Here is a 22,514-nt window from a genome sequence, read left to right as displayed (position 1 = left end):
ATGAGACTCAGTGGTTTGTCCTGAAACCAAACAAGGAAGTGTGGAAGACTGGAAAGAATCCTGGCTTTGGATTTGCCATTTCCTGCCTGTGGGACTTGTACCAAATCCCATTCCCCTGCTCCACCTTGCCCTAAATAGTTGATCTTTAAAATGAGAGGTAAGTGACCTCAAAAGTACCTAGCAATTCCAGATGCTGTAGCACACAATTCTTTTGGCTTATTTTAAGAAATACTTTCAAGCATTTACTCTGGGTAAGACTATGTACCATGAAATTAATGATTATTACATTAAGAAATTAAAGATATATTCCCTGCCCTCATAAAGCTTAACATTCTAACAAGTACATTTTCTTGGTTCTCCTCTCCTAAAATCTATTTGCTTCTTAGTAAATTAGGAAACTGCTTTATAGAAGCCATACCCCCAATAGTGACTTTCTTTGTACCTGTGGCAGGTACAGATAAACCAGCTAGCTGGTGGAATAGTGTGGATAGAGCTCTGGACTTGGAATCAAAAAGACCTGACTTCAGATCTGGGGTTAGACATTTATTAGTATTGTAAGTCTTGGAAAATCATTTAACATTTGTCTGCCTCAGTCTCCTCAGCTTTAAAATGAGTAATCAGGGAGCAGATAGATGGTGCAGTGGATAGAGCACTATCCCTGAAGTCAGGAGTACCTGAGTTCAAATATGACCTCAGATACTTAGGACTTCCTAGCTGTGTCACCTTGGGCAAGTCACTTAATCCCAATTGCTTCAGCAAAAATAAATAAATAAATAAATAAAAATAAAAATAAAATGAGTAAGTATCAGAATTAAAAGAGATTTTTTTTTTTTGGGTAAAAATTCACTTAGCACAGTATCTGGCACATAAGAGATACTCCATGAATGCTTAATCCTTTCCCTTCTCTCCCTCTGCTTCCAAATCAGGCAATCTCAGACTTAGATCATAAGTGCTGATGTTTTAAAGGATAGATTTGCCCTTTAGAATGTCCAAAACTATGACATATTGAATTGTACTGTTTGAGGAGCCAGTGATATCTTCTAGCTTATTTGAGGTTATTTAATGTTAATGCTCTAATCTCTTTGGACAGACCAACTCATTTGGTACTTATTGAGTTCTTCTGATACCCATGTGCCAAGTCCTGTTCTAGGATATAAAGACAAAAATAAAATAATGCCTGACCTTAAAGGGCTTATGATCTGATAAGAAATTATATGAACATAGAAAAATAAATAAAATGTATTTTATATATACACAAATGTCAAGTGATTTTAAGGGGAACTAGAAACCATGGGGGTCCAGATACATTGGCTTTGGAACTGAGGCTTAAGGGAATCCAGGGATTCCACGGATTAGATATGAAGGAGTGTACTTGAGTAAGAGAGAAAGTCTGTGCAAAAGTCTGAAGGCAAGAGATGGACTATAATGTATGGGGAAAAGCAAGAAAGTTGGTTTGGTTGACCATAAAGAAAACTGGGTAATGTATAAGGCATCTTAAAAAATGAACCTGATTGTGAAGAACATTTAAGTACCCCCCCCCCCAAAAGGCAGCTACAGTCTAAAGAAACACTGGTAACTTGTTGAGAAGGACATCAATATGATCAGACCTGTGCATTATAATTTTGGATGCTGTAGGGAGAATGGGTTCCAGGGAGATCAATTAGGAGGCCATTATCATAGTACAAGCAAGAGGTGTTAAATGTTTGAACAAGGATAGTAGTTGCATGAATACAGCAAAGGGAACATATGTGAGAGAGACGGAAGGGAAATCAAGCAGATTTGGTAAATGATTGGCTAAGGGGGATAATGAGAGGTGAGGGTCAAAGTTATTCTAAAGTCGCGCCAGTGAGCGACAGTGGTGCCCTCAAGAGCAATGGAGAAGTTTAGCAAGAAAGGAGAAAGTTCATGAGCTGACTTTTGAACATACCGAGTTGAAGAGTGTGTTCAACACCCAATTGAAAAGTTCAATAGGCAGTTAGTCAAACAGAGCTGGGATTTAAAGGAGAGACCTGAGCTGGATAGATAGAACCGGGAGTAATCTTTTTAGAGATGAGATCTGAACCTCTGGGAGCAGATGAAGGCAACAAAAGGGGATAGAGAGACCGAGGGCCCAAGAGAGAACTCTGCAGTAAATCCACATACAGGAGCCAAGGTGGTAAGTCATCTGGCAAAGGAGATGAAAATGGAGCCACCAGACAGGTTCAGAGACCAGTGAGATATGATAAGTAGTGATATCCAGGAGGAGAGATTGTCACAGGTATCAAATGCTACCCGAAGATCAATGAAGAGGAGGTCTAAGAAGCTATCTGGATTGGCAATTAATAGAGTGCTCGCCACTTTGGAGGGAGAGAGTATCAGCTAAATGATGAAGCCAGAAAAATTAGGGAGAGAAGAAGAAAGGGAGGCCCTAAATGTAGAGAGGTCTTTTTGAGCCTCTGCTTCTAGACAGAAGGAACCATGTCTCCAAAATGCTTTGTGGGCATTACCTAGTAACAGCAACATTAAGGCTCAGAGAATTAGCTGCTTACTCAATGATTTCTCTCCTTCCTCTTCTCTCTTTCTGTCTTTATCTCTGTCTCTCTGTCTCTCTCTCACTGTCCGTCTCTCTCCCCCTACCTCCCTTCTTCTCTCTCTCTGTCTCTATCTCTCTCTGTGTGTTTCTCTCTCTTTTTCTGTCTCTCTCTCTCTCTATCTCCCTTCTTCTCTCTCTGTCTCTTTCCTTTTCTCTCTCACTATCTCCCCCTCCCTTTTATTGATTATAATTACCAACTCATTTGAAAGCACTGTGCTATTTACTGAAGTTTGGGTTCAGAAAGCTACTGGACGACCTGAGAGATTTAAATGTGCTGGAATGGAAGGATGTTCTCCACAAGTCGGTCTTTGCCAAATATATAGTTTATTACTAATTATTTTTATACCATCTGAATCTCTTTTCATTTGTTCCTGTCAGAGCTGAGTTCTGGTAGCTGTGAGCTGTAGTGGCTTCTAGGATCAGGTTTTGTTCAGTGCAATTTTGTAGTGATCGAGCACTGACATATTGAAAGATGACTACTTGTTCCCCTTTCCCTGACTTTTTATTTCATTTTAACCAACATAGCACCTTGAAGAGATTCAGTGGTGGTTTAGGGGGCTGCCCTGATGAAGGCTTCCCTAGAAGATGTCCTTAGTCCAAACTGCATTGGGGAACACCACTTTAACCATGACACGAAGAGCCCCTCGTCTGAAGTTGAGGTAATTGTCAAAACGTTTGGTTTGCTCGCAGGATAGCATCGTTGGTGCTGCTGGCCATTATTGTATATATGTATATGAGTGTATGTATATTCTTTGAAGTCTAAGTATGACCAGATGTTTAGTGAGAGGGATTTGGGCGGGGATAAAGGAAAGATGCTGCTTCCTCTTCTGGGAAGTAAAATATCAGATCGATTTAAATCATCTACTTGTACATTCTCCACCAGTGAGATATACTGCACACCCAGAGACATAAATCCTCTTCATGAATCATCCCCTCAGATACACAGACAAGCACATACACAGTCAATCAGAAAATTAACACCATTTGTCATTTGTCATTTTGACCTATCTCTAGAAAAGGAATCCATTTTATATGAAATGGATTATTATTGATAACAGTTTTATTCAGAAAATATCTACATGGCGCTTCTTGGCTATAAATATTAATTAATTGGATCCGTGATACCCATAATGCAACTTTGTTCTGACCTGGGTGCCCTATGAACTAGATATTTTTTGGATTCAATTTTCTTAAAACCAACTGTCAGCATCATGTGACAGGAGAGATGAAAAATGAAAGTGAGCCTTCCCGCTGTGCAGGTGAGTGACCTGTGGGAGAGAGCTCTGCCGGGTAGGATTTTTACACGTACCATCAGACACAGACCAATTGATTAGATCATCTCATACCCGCCACCAACTAGGCTCAAGAGACTAATTAGAGAGAGTACTGCCTGAGCGGGCACCCCATTGACACCTAATTTGCTCAGCCAAAGCCTTTGGGGAAAATGTATTATCTCTGCAGCTGCCCTTCATGCATTTCTGATTGGAGGCATGAGCAAGGAAAACTTGATCACTCTTTTGAGCAAACTGAATGTATGAGCCCTTGAGTGCTAAATACAAGCAAACAGACCCAAATTAAAAAAAAACAGGCTAGGCTCCTCCACTTTCCCCTTTGTGCTCCCCATTAAATCTACATGTGTGTGTTTGAGGGCACATATGTGCAGTTTGCATGCCCCAGGAAAACACACACACACACACACACACCCCACTTGCTTCATGTTCTCCAGTGTGATCAGGTAGTCAAGTCTTAGCTGGTCTATTTTTCTCACTACCTACCCCACCCCCCTTTCTCCTCTCTCTCTCCCTCTCTCCCTCCCTCCTTTCCTTTTTAAAATTTTAAAACAGAATAAAAAATAAACCCAAGAACTCTTCTTTTAAAGGAAATTCCACAGCCGATCCTTCTCTCCCCCACCCGCCGCCTCCACCCCCCATTCCTCAGTGGTGTCAATGCTCAGCTATAGGCAGTGATTATTTCAGTTCTAACTTGAATCTGCTGTCGGCCTTTCCTCCATCGGCTAAAATGTGCATATGGTTTGATGAGAACTGCTATTCGCTGGGGTATATATGGGGCTAATGGGCGACTTAGCTCATTTCTATTTCAGGCTCTGTTTTGTACAGTTGCCTAGCGAAGGTAGAAGAAATATTCAGGCTGGCTGAATGGAAGGCAACTGCACTTTAGAAATTAGAGCATTTACAAATGATTATTATCTGTTCGAAGAAATCAAATGCATCCCCTCTATGCTTAGGGTTTTCCTTACTCAGAATCTATCTAGCAGGCACCAAATTCTTGATGTGTCACAAATGTGCACTCTGGAATACAATGAGAGACACAGAAATGATGAATAATGATCAGGTCAGTAGAGGATGGGAATAATGGGAAGGGAAGAAAATGGAGAGAAAAAAGAAAAAGAACAAACTATGAAGATAGGCAGGTTGGTTAGGTCAAATCCCATAATTCCTGAACAAGAATTTCCATGATTGAAAATTGTCTTCCAAATAAACTTGGGATGCCAGCTTTCTAAAGCCATAGCTTTCTTCCTGTGGCTTCCTTCCAGCAGGTTTCACAAATCCCTTCTGGAGCCTGCATGAAGTCTGACTCTATATTGCCACTTTCTCAGTTTGCTACTTTCCAAAATTCAATTAAAATTTTGCCATCTTGGCCACTGTTTTATAAAGAACCTTTTTAGGCTTCAGAGACTCACGGATGTGAATAATATTTTCTTAGAAATCCATTTTTTTTGACTGTGGGAGATTCAGGTGGACGCCCAGATGGGGGGCATATGGAGGTGGTATGAGGAGTGTATGTACGGTTAAGTTTGAAAATCAAGCCCCTAGTCTCAGCTAAAATAATCCTTTGTTACTCATAACTCCCTAGGGAGTTTGCCCACCCTCTCTGAAGGGAGAATAGAGTCCAAAGTACTTTTGTCTCCTTTCAGTTATCATATGAATAGATTCTCACATGAAATACATCCAGGAAGAAATTCTATAACTATGTCACTCTGAAGCTTTGATAATGAAACATCATTCCCCTTAGAGGGCTACGATGAACATCCTGGATTAAAAACTAACCAAAATAAGTAAACAAAATAAGTCTTTTGTAACCAACCCAGCCTCGAGCAGAGTTTGCTGCAGTGTGCAACCAAGCCCATGAAACGTCCCGATCAAAGTTTAGGGACTGAATACCCAGGGAGCAGAATTTCCCCTCCCAGATGAAGATATGTGTTCATAAAAACAACAACAAAATTCAGATGAGCTTTCAAAATCTATCAAATAAAAAAGTCAATGATTAAACATCCTTTTTGCCTCACACACATGCATACAAGCACTCAGAGTCTGAGATGTATAATTCAAAGTCGTAGTTTTAAAACTGAGTTGAGAAAATGAACTCTGACCTTGCTGGTACATAAGTAAGCTTTTAAACATGGGTTGTTTTCAGTAAAAGCTCAGATATATTAACATTTAGTTACAACTATTTTTATGGAGTTAAGGTAGGTCACTTCACATTCACATAATCATTAATGAGAAGCGTTTAATGATTTTACAATGGAGAAACTCTGATCAAAGACAGCAAAACTCTAATTCAGACATAATCAATGGGAAGGTGATGGGGGTAGAGGGATGGGAATGGCATATGGAATGTTTCTGTTCAATACCACAGCACTGCCAGAAGAAATCAGTGATCTTTAAGAACAAACTGTAGAGAATGGCTACTTAAAATTTCCTGAACTGATGCTTAAGAAAATAGCAAGTTTTCAAAGTCACACAGCAGAAATAAATTCAATTCTTTTAATTATATCACCCTTTCAAGGGCATTTAAACAAGATTCAGTTTTGATAGAACAGTATGTTTTTATACAATAATCCGAAATCAATGCTCACCATTCATCCTCAGGATGTAACTTAGATTTTTGCTGCTGCAGAACTTTGAGAGTAAAGGGAAAATTATTGGGGTATGGAATATGAAAAAGTAAACTAACAAAAAACTTATTTTTGTACCCACTTTCTCCCTTAGATTATCTAAACTCTCCATGTTTCCCTATCTCCCACAAGAAGAGATCATCCTGTTGAGTACACCAAAAGGATATCAATTAAAATGTGTTAAGATCTGCAAGATGCTCCCTTCCCCCACCCAACAGAAGGGACATAATTATAGGCACATCCTAGATCGCCAAAATCTTTCAAGTTGAAAGCTGTTATTTGGTCATGTCCATCTGGATATACAAGCCACTAATTGCAATGACTTTTCATATTTTAAACATCACGCCAAAGCAAAGGACTTGATTTAAAAAAAACAAAAAAACAAAAATAAAAACAGAACTGAAAACTTTAAGTGAAATGCTATTTCAAATTAACACATTTTATATCTGAAAGCACTTACTGAACATATCTTACTATATTCATCATTATCAATTCAAGTTGATTGAAATTCCCATTGGAGATGTGCCTCATCTCTTGTGTGGTTTTAGTGGGAATGACTTAGAAAAATGCTAAACATTAATTATGATTTATGATTTTTTAAAAAATGGCTTTTTTTCTAAATTAGAAACCTTAAACACATTAATCAAAATTACCACCTTTTGAGGCAGATTATGCCAGATATAGGATTATTTTTGATGCAACACACATTATACTCTAAGACATAGTTTTTACAATAATGAAAATCATTGAAACTTTTTTTTTTTTTCTTTTCAGGTTTGAAGAATAAGTTTTCCTTGTAAATAACAAGGTTTATTTGATTTTGCTTTTGAAGTGCCCATGCAATATTAAATGTAAATCCTGGAATGGCTTATTCAAATAATTAAAATGATACAATACTAAGAAGAGGAAAGCTTTCATCAAAGGTAGCTTGTTCTTTCTCAAGATTTCATATGACTTGGGATTTGATTTTCTCAGCACACCTTTGCACTGACTTGGTGGTCTTCCAAGTAAGCACAAGTTAATTAAATTAAATAGGATTTTGACCCTGTTACCTTCCTTATATATCACATCCCAAGTACTGCCTATTTAAATAAACCACAGGAAAAAGTCCTAAGGTTACACTGCCTGCATTACATTTTCTGATTATGGTAAAGAAACAAAATAAATATCCTATAAACCAGTTCCTAAGCACTCCATAATCAGAGCAACCACTACCAGCTCATGCTGACTTTAATGAAGAGATCTGAGGGGAATGTGAATCCATTCAGGATGGATTTCCTCAAATTAAAGCCTGGGTAGTATTATTGCCCAGGGCATTGAAGTATACAGATTCTTCGTTCTCATGCCACTTCTAAGTGATCAGCTCCTATGTGTTTTGTGGATTCAATTTTATTCAAAAGTTTGCAAGGTCATTGTACTGGTGATAAGAAGGGGAAAAAATACAGAAGGGAAAATGAAGCATATCAAAAGGTAGCTATTATTTCTGAGGAATTATAGAACAACATAAAGAAAAAAAAGTTTTTTGAAGTCAGTAAGTGCTTTAAATTAAAAAAAAAATGTCTCCAATATCTAAGGTGATGCTGTTTCATCGGGCCTGGGTACCTGTGAGAATAAATAAGGATAATATTTCATATTGAAGTGGTTAAAAAAAAAAAAACTAAACTTGCCATAGGATCATGAATCTAGAATTAAAAGAGGTCTCAGAGGTCATCTAGTTTAATCCTCTCATTTCACAGATGAGAAAACTGAGGCCAAAGGAGATTAAGTGATTTCTCACATAACAACCTGCAGGAGTAAGATCTGAACCACCATCCTTTGACTTCAGATAAGAGCAAGTGCTCTTTCCAATAGGCCTTTTTTGGTATCTCCTCTCATTTTATGCAAATTCAATGAACAACAATTAATTCAATCAGCTGAATGGAGATACAAAAACAATAGTTCTCATCCACAAGAACCATTCTCTATTTCTCTCTCTCCTCCCTTTCCCTCTCCCTGCCCATCCTCTCTCCTTCTCTCTCCCTCTCTGTCTCTGTCTCTCTTCCCCTTCTGTCTGTCTTAATAAAAAATTGTTCTAAATTAGAAGTCATCAAGGGGATGGCAGTGAAGACATCTGAAGTCCTACAAGTTTGTATCAGGCTAGGCACTGTCTCATAGATATGGTGGGGGACCTTAGAGGAACTTCGACATGGGAAATATACCTGAGAGAATGGAGGGCAGAATCACAACCCTTAAATTTCCATTGCCATGGGAAAGGAAAGAGGAAACATAGCTGTAACAAGCCCTCAGTGATGGGAATTACCCAAAACAAGTAGGTTTAAGAGATGAGGTGGAAGAGGGAAGAGTGGGCCAGTTAAAATGAGAGGGACAATGGAAGACAGCCTCTACTTTCTCACTGAAAAACAGAGGAGTTGGATTCAATGATTAATAAAATAACAATCCAACATTTCAGACTTTTTTTTCTAGGCCAATCCCATTTGAGGTGGAAGATGAGGAAGAGGGAAGGAATCTCTAAGAAGTCCACTAGACGTCAGTGCGATGGCTATAATTCTTCCTATAATTCCTGGACTAAAAATTGGTTCCAGGAGAGCGGGGAAGTTGTACATCAGACCTTCCTCAAGTCATGGATTAGTGCTCTATCCTAACATTCATACATGAGCTGCCTTACCAGCAGACTCCCAACTTAATAGTTGCTGTGGTTCTAGAAATAATCAGGGTGTTCTTTCTAGTGTTGATATGTTTTATAAGGATAATTATGAGACACAGAATGTTAAAAAAAAAAAGAACACTGGTTGGAATGAGGAGAACTATATTATTATTACATATTTATACCATACAGTATCTTTGTGATCCTGAGAAAGGTATTTTACTTTCTGAGTTATTTCACTCACCTATGAAATGACCCTTTCCAACTTTGGCATTCTCCTACTAGGACGTGGATTCTGCTACCGAGATCCTGGGCTCTGAAAGGTGAGACTTCACTTTATCTTGTCTGGCCCCATGCCTTCATGGTACTTCCAGGAGTTTCCATATAGACACACCTGCCCAATTCCCATCCTTTCTGGTTCCCCTTTTATGTGTCTGCTTATTTCATTAGAGTATAAGTTTCTTGAGAGAAAGAACTATCTTGCTTGCTTGCTTTTGATAGTACCCTTAATACAGTGTTTAGGCACAGAAAACACTAAAGAAAGGTTTCATTTATTCATCTGGCCATTCATCAATTATTAATTCATTTACTTATTCTCCTTTCATTCATTCTATGATTTATAAATCATAAAAATATATGATAATCTCCTCCATAAATTTTATTCATTAGTGAGAAATATTTCTATGCAAATCAACACATTACAAATGGTGAGTATGACTGCTTTATATAAATGATACAGTAATTTATGTAATTATGCAATTATGTAATTTGGGATACAAATCTCTACAAGGTTGCTAAAATATCTGGTGCATAGCAAATGGGAAAGGTAATACTTCAAATCAGAAGTCCTGAGTTTATTTAATATATTTGATCTTCACCAAGACATTTTACTTTTTCTTCATATAAATGAAAAGAATAACGTAATATGCACCTCCCAAGGTCATTGTGAGGGGCATGTGTACAAAGTACTTCATAGTCAGAACATGCTATATAAATATGCCCCATTATTATTGTTGTGTCCCTTAAAGACTGGATATAAAGAACCAAAAAAAAAAATGTGGCCAAAAGCAATTTCATGTAGTAAATTCTCTGGTTGTTTTTGGGTAGACTCCAGGTTCTCTATTGGTAACTCTACTACTATTCAATGACTCTGGTCATCTCAGTAACTCAAACCACCATTTTACCGACTTAGAAAAGTACCAAGGGACACATTTACTGATAACAAACTTCCCTTGTGCCTATGCAGAAAAGTCTTATTTTGTAGCTCATAAATTATGGCCTAGAATCAAAACTTTTTTTTTTTTTATTAGTGTCTAAATTTCCAAAGCTTAACCCATGGAGAAATCTGAATTTTCATGCATTAGAAAGATGTCACGGGTACTTAGACAACAGTATGTTGTAGAGAAGTAAATGAAGGAAGAAATGCCAAGGAAAGACCTTTGGGAAATACATCAAAGTACTAAGAAGAAGTGGAGGAATTAGGGAAGACAGAGGAGAATTGGGAGAACGGGATGTCTCTGAAGCTAAAGGAAGTAAGGGTATTCAAACACTTAAAAACGTTTATTAAATGCTTACTATGTGCCTGGCACTGAACTAAGTGCTAGTGTATTCACTTTCAGCAGTAAGAGGTGATCAATTGTGTCAAAGGCAGAAGAGAATTTAAAGAGGTTAAGACCAGAAAAAAAAAGGTAATTAGAAGATTTTAGTGATCTTGGGGGAAAGAAGGGGTGAATCAAGGAACTAGGGGCATGGGGGGAGGGGGCAAATCCATCTAGAACCATTTGATCATATGCCAAATGTCAACGAGGAAATTTGGACTCCAGTAAAGGTTCAACTAGATGACTGGATCTAGTCCAGTCTACTCGGACATTTTGTGATTTATTTAAAAGCTACATACACTTCAATTTACTTTAAAACAAAAGAAAAGCAAGGTGGTACCATTTGCTAACTTTATACTTTCACTTCCCCTTTCCACTCCTAAATAACCACTTATTTTAGATGAACACACAAGTTTCAACTGTGGTCATATCACTATAACACTACTGTTAAATTTTTTAGCAACAAAAGCTCTAAAGTTTTAAAGGGAGATTTCGTCACTGCACTCGAGCTTTGGTTCCCTCTTGATACATGCCCTGCTGGGCCAGGAGTTCCAGTTCATTGGAAAGCTGAAACTTTCTATGTCTAGAAAGAAGCTTACTAGTGCTTCTTTGCAGTAGAAAAAAAAAAAAGACAAAAACTTAGTTTAGTAGTGGTAGAAAGAAATGGGATTATCTCAGCTGAAGGTTATTCATAAAAGATAGGTTTCTGAATTTTTTTTTAGGATCCTCTTCAGGAGCCTAGAAGAGCATCCCTGAAGAACAGAACTGAATCTAGTTCATTTATCCAAGTCAATACCACAGCTTTCCAGTACCTTTAATAATTTCCTTCCAAGAGGAGGGAACAACAGAAGAGATCATGGCAAGCTCTGTCTCTACCTTCAGGCAGGACCACACCTAAACCACCCTAGACTATTGATTTGGTAAGCAAGCACATATTTTCTCTTCAAACTCACGCACAACAAGAGTCATGTCTTGTCTGAATTATTTTGTTTGTTTTCCAGTCTGCTGGCATTAACATCACACTCTAAACATCCAACACCAAAGATTTTGCCCCACCAAACCTCTTCAAAGTTTTTTGATTTTTCACACTTAGATCATGTTGGAAAAATAAAATCCCAGTGATTCAGGTTGCCTCATATTTTCAGAAGAGAAAAAAAAAACCCCAACCCAACCCAACACCCATACGACAATGTAATTTTAACCGATAACTAAGGATGACTCCTGTCATGCAAAGTTAAAGCTTATATGAAAAAAAAGACCAAGCAAAATCAACTTCTAGCAGCTGCTTTATTTTTTCTTCCCATCACATTCCTTAGTTTCAACTGCTCAGCATGAGACACCTTGCTCAGTGAACAAGGACGTGAGCCACACAAAGGGAAGAAACTCTTTTATTTATTAATTACCAGTCTCTAGGGTTTCAGGGACAGAGTTTGTATATACTTCTCATATCAATTATTTCAGACTTTTGAGTTAAACAGTCTATATATCACACTTCACACACCGTAAAACTAAAATTTCTTCCTGTGGGATTTTTTTTTTTTTTTAAAGCACAGAGACAGCTAGGTGGTGCATTGGTTAGAGCACCAGCTTTGAAGTCAGGAGGACCTGAGTTCAAATTTTACCTCAAACACTTAACACTTCTAAGCTGTATGACTCTGGATAAAATTACCTCTAGAGGAAAAAGTACAACCAATCCATTTAAAAGGAAATATACACATTCAGGGGGAAAAAAAGAGGAGTTATATTTACTTTTTCCTTATTCTAAAGGGTAAGCGTTAAAGAGGAAGGGTTAGTCTGAGGGTGGATTGGATGGAATACCCCAACTATTCAGATGTGAAATCTCAGTTTCATCATCTGAAAAAATGGGAATAATAATAATACGTTTCCTACCTACATCATAAAGCATTTTAAAAAAAAAAGAAGCAATCATGGTTAAGGGAATTGTCACAGAGATCAATGTCTGAGGCCACCTTTGAATTCAGGTCCTCCTGATTCCTAATCCTGAGCTCTATCCACTGCAATACCATCTAGCCACACTTTGTAAAGAAATTTTGAATAAAATGTTTTGCAAATTTAAAGTTCTCTGTAGAGAGAGGATATTATTATTATTATTACCACTTTATTTGCTCCTAAGACATCTATCATGACTTTATTGGTTTGGAAATCCATAGCCAGTCTAGCAGAAACTCTATATTTCTTCTTATTCTGATATTTCCCCATACAGAAATGGTTATGCTTTAGGTTCAATGCAACAGAACAGACTACTGCAAAATATAGCAAACGTGATTTGGATAAACATGATGAACTCATGCTGATCATGTTCTTCCCTCCTAAGAATAAATTAGCTATTATTATATGAGAAGGATAAATAAAAACCATCTAAAAGGGTGAAAAATATAAACATCTACCTATATCTAGATATAATGAGATACTTTCTTTTCACATTTAGACATAACAGTTATCAATTTTTAGTAATAATACTTTATACAGTATCTTTATCAGATCATAGCTGGAGCATTTCATGTAATCCGGATGTTGCATTTAAAGAGAAACATTTATAAATTATAATATATATATGTTATATACACTATCTAGCATACATATTATAGAACTCAGCTTCTTACACTGTGACTTGTGACCTCATATGGGGGTCTTGTAACTAAATGTGGGGGGTCACAAAATTATGTTTTATTATCAGTAAATGTTTGGTTTGTATACCTATTTTATTACCTATATGCCCATGGTCAAATAAAAATTTCTCAGGCAAAAAGGGATTGCGAATGGAAAAAATTTAAGAAACCTTACTATAGCACATATGTATATGTATATAATTATAGTAGAGTATGTATGTATAATATGGTTTAAAATATCATTATATAAGAAAAAAGTAGAAGGAGCTGTTAGAGTTTAGCCTAGAAAAGATTAAGGGGAGAGACTGAAGAGTTGTCCTTGGAAAGACAGAAAAGATCTGTGATAGAGAAGTAGATTCTGGATCAATTTAAGAAATAACTTCTTGACAATTAGAGATACTTACCAATGGCACAGGCCAACTAACAATGCAGTGGGCTTATTTTGAAGAGGCAGATGTTGGTTTTAGGGGACTACAAAGTATCTGGAATACAATCTGTACAAAATAACAGAGGACTAAGCCAGTGTCAAGGAAGCATTAGGAAAAATGGAACCAATCATCACAACATCTAAGTCATTTGATGCTAGAAATCTTCAGGGCTAATTTCTTTAGGGAAAAAAGAAAAAAAAAACTGACAAAAGCCATAGGACCATATAAGGAAACAGAATAATTACAAAGGAATGAAGAAAATAGAGAATGAGCTGAGATTTCATTGCCATCAGGGATTTCATGAGCAGGGAACCTCCCAGTGCAGGATGGGACCTTCTCTGCAATTTCTAGTGGTATAAAGTTGTCCAGAAACCTAAGAGACACTAACTACTAAGGACATTCAGGCATTCTATCAGAGGCAGAAGTGCTTCTGTCTATAAGATGCTGTCTCTCAAAGGCAAGAAACTTGAATCCCAAAGTCCTCCCTCATCTTCTCCATGTTCCCTTCAGATTCCAAAGGAAACAATGAGAACTTTCTAATGGGATTGAGTATGTCTGCTAGTCTGTGGCATTTGGTTCTGTTTCCACCTCTTGCTCTAAGCATTAAAAACATCACCAGCTTGTTTTTTTAATAGCTAAAATTAAAGATTTAAGGTTTTCTTAGTAGTTGTAAATTTAATCTTGGAGCATACTGAACTTCTTATGATGTGGTCTAAACTGATGTGGGAAAATGAGTGCCATGGAAATCTTGGTCAGCATTTTAGCTTTTGAAAGATTTAGATTTCGAAGCATTCAAAAACATTCCAATGTTGAGAAATCCAATGTTCTTTGAGACTGCACACATTTTAATGCGATAGTTATCAAGTGTTGATGGCAAGCTTCTCCAACTCTTCCTGTTTGGAGATGACATCATACTCTTTGCACTGAGCCACAAACACTCTATAAAGTCATCATGTAACATGGAAATGTCTGACCATCCACAGTGAAGTGCCACGTGCTGTCCAGACAATGTTGTTTATTCGTCCTTCTCCAAGAGGACCATAACATTGGGGAGGGGAGGCCATGACATGCAAGTGAATTGGATTTGAGGGAGGGAGGTCTGGGCAAGGTCACTGCACCCCTTTCCCTTCCAGGGTCATCTGGGTCCAGTGGCCAGAGATGGATCAGGATGTCTGTAAATGCCCTGGATACAGTGGGAGCGCTGGGCCTTTTCAAGCTAAGGTCTTTTTAATTATTATTATAACTATTCATTTACAAAACACATGCATGGATAATTTTTCAACATTGGCCCTTGAGAAGCCTTCAGTTCCAAAATTTCCCCTCCTTCTCCCCACCCCCAATGGCAGGTAATACAATACATGTTAAATATGTTAAAACATATGTTAAATCCAAAATATGTATAAATATTTAAACAATTATCTTGCCGCACAAGAAAAATCATATCAAGAAGGAAAAAAAAACCTGAGAAAGAAAACAAAATGCAAGTAAGCCACACAGAAAGAGTGAGAATGCTATGCTGTGGTCCACAATCTGTTCCCATGGTTCTCTCTCTGGGTGTAGATGGCTCTCTGCATGACTGCTCAAGTGGAACTGGTTTGGTTCATCTCATTTTTAAGAGAGCTACACCCATCAGAACTGATCATCGTATAATCTTGTTGTTGCCGTGTATGATGATCTCCTGGTGATTTCTGCTCACTTCACTTAGCATTAGTTCATTTAAGTCTCTTCAGGCCTCTCCAAAGGGTACGTACAGTTTGATGACTTTTAGAGCATAATTCCAAATTTAAACTAAGGTCTTAACAGGTCTTAGTCTGACTTGAGGCAACACCCATTCAGTGCTTAAGTCCAGGTGAGAAATGAAGCAGAGAATGACCTCTTAACCAATCAAAAAGAAAATCAATTGGGGAAGGGGAAAACCCTCAGAGTTTCTGGCCAAAATAGAAAAAAACAAACAAACAAACAAAAAAAAAACAACCTACTATTTACATCACTCTAAGTCAATCAAGATCCAAACAATTTGCTCAGACAATATTATGCAGATGGATGATTCACAGAAGTATTGTCATGGAATATAATCCATTAAGAAACATCACTTCAATTTCTTAGACAAAGAGATCTAACTCAGTTTCAGTTGATCAATGATGGACAGAAGCAGCTACAACCAAAGAAGGAACACTGGGAAATAAATGTACTGTTTGTATTTTTGTTTTTCTTCCCGGGTTATTTTTACCTTCTGAATCCAATTCTCCCTGAGCAACAAGAAAACTGTTCAGTTCTGCACACATATATTGTATCTAGGATATACTGTAACCTATCTAACATGTATAGGACTGCTTGCCATCTGGGGGAGGGGGTGAAGGGAGGGAGGGGAAAAGTCGGAACAGAAGTGAGTGCAAGGGATAATGTTGTAAAAAATTACCCAGGCATGGGTTCTGTCAATAAAAAGTTATAATTATGAAAAAAAATTTAAAAAAAAGAAATACCACTTCAATAGGCACTATATTGGGTGATAAACTGATATTGAAGTGGAGGATGTGTTTAGTTTATATTTGGGAAACCACAATGCTTTCAGGGCAGCTAGTGGCAGAGTATATTGAGTGTCAGGAATGGAGTTAGGAGATATCTTCATGAGTTCAAATCTGGTCTCTGATACTTCCTGACTGTGGAACCCTACTTGCCTCAGTTTCCTCATCCAAAAAATGAGCTGGGGAAGGAAATGGTAAACTATTCTAGTGTCTCTGCCAAGAAAATCCCAAATGGGGTCACAAAGAACCAGACACTACTGAAAACTGTTTAAACAAAAATTTTACTTTTACATTTGAAGGGCTACAAATGACAGAATCATTAGATTATGACTTTTGCACAGCATGATAAATGTGGAAACATGTTTAGAAGAATTTCACATGTTTAACCTATACCGAATTCCTTACTGTCTGTCTTGGGAGAAGGAGAGGAAAAAAATTTGGAACACAAGATTTTGCAAAGATGAATGTTGAAAACTATCTTTGTATACATTTGGGAAAATAAAATACTATTAAAAATAATAACTGATTTATAAAGTTAGAGCTGAAAGGAATCTTAGAAGCCATTTAGCCTAACCCCCTAATTTGACAGATGAAGTGACTTAAGTCCAAAGCCTTGTCCAAACTGACATAGACAGGAAATGGTAGAGCCAAATTTTGTATTGAGATTCTTTGCATATAGATCTAGCATTTTTTCCTATTCCTTCATGTTACCTCCTATCACACCACTCCCAGAAGAATCAAAATTACAAGTAATCCTGGGGGCATCAATAGGTTTCAACCTAAGAGCAATGAATTGAGACAGGGAAGGAAAAAAGTGGTCTGGTAAGGGAGCAAGAATGAGAAATGCCAGATGAACAGCTTGGGTACTAGGCCGGACTCCAGTATGTTGGCACAGACTCCTGAATTTATAACAACACATGGAAAATTTCCTGAGAGGCCATGATGGATTTATAAATCTGTATCAGTAGAAGGGACAGACACACAGATGAAATCACAGATCCAATGAGAAAAACCACTGCTGTGGTCCCATAACCATGATAAGTAGAACTCTAGGGATTTGCAATTAAAAAATTTACATTCAATTGACATTCATTGGTACATCTAATTGGTATTAGGGTACTTGATTAGAGTCTAAAGCTTTGCAAAATATCTATGAATCTGATTGAAATCATAAGGAAGGATGAAGAAAAATGTTTCATGACTTAAATCATTTATCTAAATAATTTCTGTGTTTTTTTTTTTAAATGGTACCCTAATTTGTAAAGATCATTAACATTATTGGACTTGATGAGGAGGTAAAAAAGAAAATCTGAAAGTTATATAAAAATTATTTCAGTTAAATGTGAAACATGACTACTAGTAAAAATACATAGATATCCTACAGAGTCTAGTATAAGTCATAAAATCAAAGAAGGCCAAACGGCCAACTGACCTGTGGGAACCATGGCCATTCTTTGAAATCATGATGAACTCTGTCATTTCCCACAATTCCAAGGCAACTTTCAACTTTACAGAAATGGAATCCCAAATCAAAATGACATGCTAGTAAATTTAAGCCTGGTACAGAAGATAGAGGGGTCAGGAAGATCTGGGTTCAAGTGATTTATTTAGCCTTTTAGTGCCCCAAGAAAATCTCTTGGTCTCTAAGTTGCAAAGCAGGTGTTGATCTGCATTTGACAGAGGTAGCTTCCTCACTGGGAATTTACTAAATTGATGAAATCACATGCCTAGTACAAAAATATAATACTCCTAAGATTGCAAAGTGCCCTAAATGAAGGGTGTCCCTTTATACTAAGCTAGTAAGCTGAAATCTGCACTGACTTTTGGGACACCCTGTATATTATCTCAAAGTCTCCCAATAGTCTTGTGAAATAGGTACTACAGATTATATATATTTTCCTTAATTTAGAGATGAGCAAAGTCACATTGTCCATTATTATATAACTAGTAATTTTCAGAGGCAGGACTTGAGAAGTGAGGACTTCTGAATCCCAAGCCCCAATATGAAATCCAGTGATACCTGTCTCCTGGCTGTTACAAGGAACCAGGCACTCCATCTCTCAGTTCTAAGCTTTTTTTCTGGCTGTGTCCCTATCTGGAACCTCTCCCTTATCTATTCTGTCTATTGAGCTCCCTGGCTTCCTCTAAGTCCCAATTAAAATCCTATCTTCTACAGGAAATTTTTCCCAACTTGTCTTAATTCCAGTGCTTTCCATCTGTTATTTCCTATTTTATCCTGTATATAGCTGATACTGTGTATATCTGGTTAGCTCATAAGGTCCTTGGGGACAGCGACTTTTTTTTTTTGCCTCTTTCTGTATCTCCAACATTTAGCACGTGCCTGACACACAGCAGTCTTTTAAAAATATTTACAGATTAAAAATCCACTGCTATGGTCATTGTTTAAGGAAGATTAGTTTGATATTGTTGTATAAAATAGCCTAAAGTCAGAACAATCTGTTAGTAGGCTGATGTTATTTGGAGGATCTGGATTAGATGATGGCAGAGGGATTGGAGATGAGATAAATATGGGAGACATTTTAAAGAGAAAAAGCAATGGGTTTAGGGACTGGGATGAATAAAAGGTAGATTCCCAGGATTTGAAATTAACTAATAGGAAGAATGATAATGACAATGACAGGTAGACTGGAAAGGGGACTGAATTTGGGTATAAGATAATAAAGTTAGTGTGTAAATAGGTAGAGGCAGGCTATCTAGATAACTCAGAAATATTCAGATTTATCTAAATTCTGGATCCCATTTTATCTGTGTGTAGAACAACTTAAGATCACAGTGTTTTTAACTCAGTTCTGTTTAACATCCAACCAAAACAACAGAGGCTCTTCTTGTGTTCTCTATAGATTATGTGAATAATGATGAAACAATAATAGTGAACATTCATATAATGATGACTATGTGCCAGGTATTGCACTTTACAAATATTACCTCATTTGATGCTCACAACCACCCTGGGAGGTGGAATACTATTATTGCCCCCATTTTACAGATGAGGAAACTGAGGCAGACAAGAGGTTAAGCAGCTTACCCGGGGTCACACAGCTAGTCAGTGTCTGGGGTCAAATTTGAACTGCACTGTTTTCTGATTTCAGACCCAGAATTCTATCCACAGCACTATCCAGCTGCCTACCTACCTGAATACAATATGGGCTAGCCACTGTACCTCCTGCTCTCACTACATGTCTAGATCACCTTTATTTCCAGTTATATTGTCAAGTGACATTCTTTATATTGCTGGTGTCTGGAAGATGTGGGTTCAAATATTGCCTTAGATTCTTACTGACAATATGTTTGTAGGAAATACCCACAGGAATGAGACCACAGTACTTTTAAGTATCTTTATGAATTATTAAGTTACATAAAGCCAACCTGGCTGGGATGTTTGTAGTGTGCTCATTATTTGTGACCAAAAACTCTGAGCTATTCCATTAAAGCCTTCTCTCTTCACAGGGTTAAGCTTTAGCCAATGAAAACAAAATTCCTCATAAAATTAATGGAAACAATCTGCTCCTTCCTTACTGAAAAGGGATTTTTCTTAATTACATTTTTTTTTGCTTTGAATCATATATCCTGTAGCTTGATTAAATCCTCTTAGAAGTCAGCTAAGCATCTAGCTTTGCAGTGTGAATCTCAAAGCTGGTGTTTACTTGTTAGATGTAAACCTCTCTATCTAGGAAAGCCCAGATTCTGCTCAAGTAATGAGAGCCCACGCTTTCCCCTTTGAGGGCACAATTTATTCCTGAACTTTTTCAAAGCAGTGTGATCTGGCCTAAATGTTATGAAAAATAAAAACAGTTAATTACCGGCACTCTGATTAAACTCTCACTGTGCATCTAGGTTTGGTAAAGCTCTGAGTGTAAGAGAAAAATGAGAGATAGTAGAGATGAGAGGAAATAACAAGGTAACGAGGAAACAAGTCATTACCAGACACCCACGAGACATTTCCATTGGTTATGGAAATGATGAACCATGTCCTCAACAAATTCATGTCACAAACCAAGAACTTCATACCTAGTACCAGCCTTTCATTCCCATTTCTTCCCCAGTTTCCATGGTAGCTGTTATTTCTCTTCAAGAATGACATTTGTTTGATAGCCAACACAAAGTAGAAGTAAGGGAGGGTTGAGCAGCCAGCATATACCTAGTCTATCTTCTGCCTAGTAGTTAGTAAACCCATCTTACCCCTCCAAAGATTTATATATATATATGTGTGTGTGTGTGTGTGTGTGTATATATATATATGTATATTTACCACAGTATGGACTTACAATTGAGCCAAGAGCAAGTCTTAAACTTGTTACCACAGCAATAGGGTATCAGTGAATTGAGGGATTGAGAATGAGCTGAGTCCTAGCTCCCCTTAATCAAAAATCATCCCCATTACTTTATAAAATAAAGCACAAACTCCATAGCTTGGCTTTCAAAGTCCTGTATAATTAGGCTACTATCTTCTTAGCCCTTTACCTCCACCCAGAAAATCCTTAGCTGGGGGTTGGCTGGAATCCTACCATAGCGCTGTCTCCCCATTCTTTGAAGGGAACTTTCTGCTTGCAATCTAGGACATTCCCTTCAAAACTCGGCTCAAGTCCCATGCCTTCCTTTCCCGATTGTCCCCTCTTTTAGTGACTATTCCTTCCTCTGAGCCACAGTATTTCTTTAAACATGCAATCGGAGACAAATTCGGAGGCAGGTTTGGGCTTGACAGAACATTTAGAATTAAGAAAGGAATGGGTTACTTTTCCAAAGTGCTGAGTCCCTCTCCACTTGAAGTCTTTAAGTAGAGGTTGGATAACTAATTTCAGGAAACTTGTAGTTAGGAATACTATTATATATAAAACGCTAAATGGACTTCCTTCCAATTCTAATATTCTGTCAATATATTTCAGTTAGAGCAGGAGTGGATAGACTTTTTCATAGAATGACTTCATTCTACTCCCTCTTAAGTTCTCTTTTGAAGAGTTCCTTAATCATCTACATTGCCCCCTCTAACTCAAATAATAGGTGAGATCTCCGAGTAGGATACGAATTTCATATTTTAAAACTAGCAGTCAGCATATTGTCATAGAATTACAGGCTTTGTGCTAGAAGGGCTCTCACAAAACAGCTCCTTTCGTTTTTCAGAGAAGCGGAGTCAAAGAAAGGATAAATTATCAGCCAGTTAACAAGCACTTAATAAGTTCTATGTGCCAGACATTGTACTAATCAGTGGGAATATAAAGAAAGGTAAAAGCACATTCCTTGCCCTCAAAAAACTCACATTCTAGTAGGAAAGACAATATCCAAAAAAGGGTATGAGAGACAGAGAGAGACAAACAGAGAGAGACAGACAGACAGAGACAGAGAGACACACAGAGACACACAGAGAGAGAGAGCTACTAATAGCAGGGGTGAATGGGTGGAATAAAGCTGGGAAAGGACTTGTGCAGAAGATGGGACTTGAGGTGAACCCCGTTTTCCCTAGCATTGATGGTTGAGAGCTTTGCAGCACTGGTGCTTCCGAGTTGCCATCTCTGGTAGGTTCTGTTTCTGAAGAGTTATGGCCAAGCTGGCTGTTGAGATCTGAGCAAATTCCCACATCTTGGAGCCAGGGTCTCCGGGGCACTGAAATAGGGGAAGCATTTACAGGAGTCGGTTTTGATGTAAGCATGTGTCATGTTCTTGGATCGGTCAATGCAGCCTTTCTGCTGTCAGTGTGGGAGGTGGGGACAGAATGCTGAGTGAAGTCTGTTTCAAAAAGTGTCAGTTCCTGAGTTTTTATTTTAACCTTCTTTTGGATTCTGGATGTCTTAGACTATGGAGACCAAAAAAGGTTGCTTTATCTTTGGCACATCATTTCTTTTTTGGACAGGTTTGAGAGGTCATGGACATAGAAAATGTCTAGTCTGCTATTTTTAGAAGCATTTCTTAACAGAAAAAAGTTTTTTTTTTTCAATTTTTATTAAAAGAATATCTACAGATGATTTGGGGATCTTTATAACCATTTACAAAAATGGTCAGACTGCATACATTAAATATCTCTTCTCTAAATTTCTAATGTACACATAAAATGTCTTCAAGGTGATCAAAACTGGTTGAAAAAACTGTAAATCACTTTTGAAAGAACTTACAAAATTATATCTCATGATTGTATTTACCTATGAATGCTTCTGTCAAGTATCTTTGGATTCTATTATGTTTAACGAG

General features: G+C 37.5%; 1 protein-coding gene and 1 long non-coding RNA gene across 3 annotated transcripts in view; one reads left to right on the top strand and one right to left on the bottom strand.

Annotated features, from left to right (window-relative positions):
* CDK14 (cyclin dependent kinase 14) overlaps positions 1-22,514 on the bottom strand; it is a 673,115-nt gene that overhangs the window by 6,501 nt on the left and 644,100 nt on the right. The window lies entirely within an intron of this gene.
* LOC116419477 lies at positions 1,861-7,769 on the top strand. Its single transcript, XR_004229803.1, has 3 exons — positions 1,861-2,155; positions 3,098-3,231; positions 7,263-7,769. It is a non-coding gene; the product is annotated as an uncharacterized LOC116419477 (long non-coding RNA).

This window comes from Sarcophilus harrisii, chromosome 5 (assembly GCF_902635505.1).
Source record: "Sarcophilus harrisii chromosome 5, mSarHar1.11, whole genome shotgun sequence".
Lineage (NCBI taxonomy): Eukaryota > Metazoa > Chordata > Mammalia > Dasyuromorphia > Dasyuridae > Sarcophilus > Sarcophilus harrisii.
Note: the sequence above shows the minus strand (reverse complement) of the source record. Positions and strands in the feature narration are given on the sequence as shown.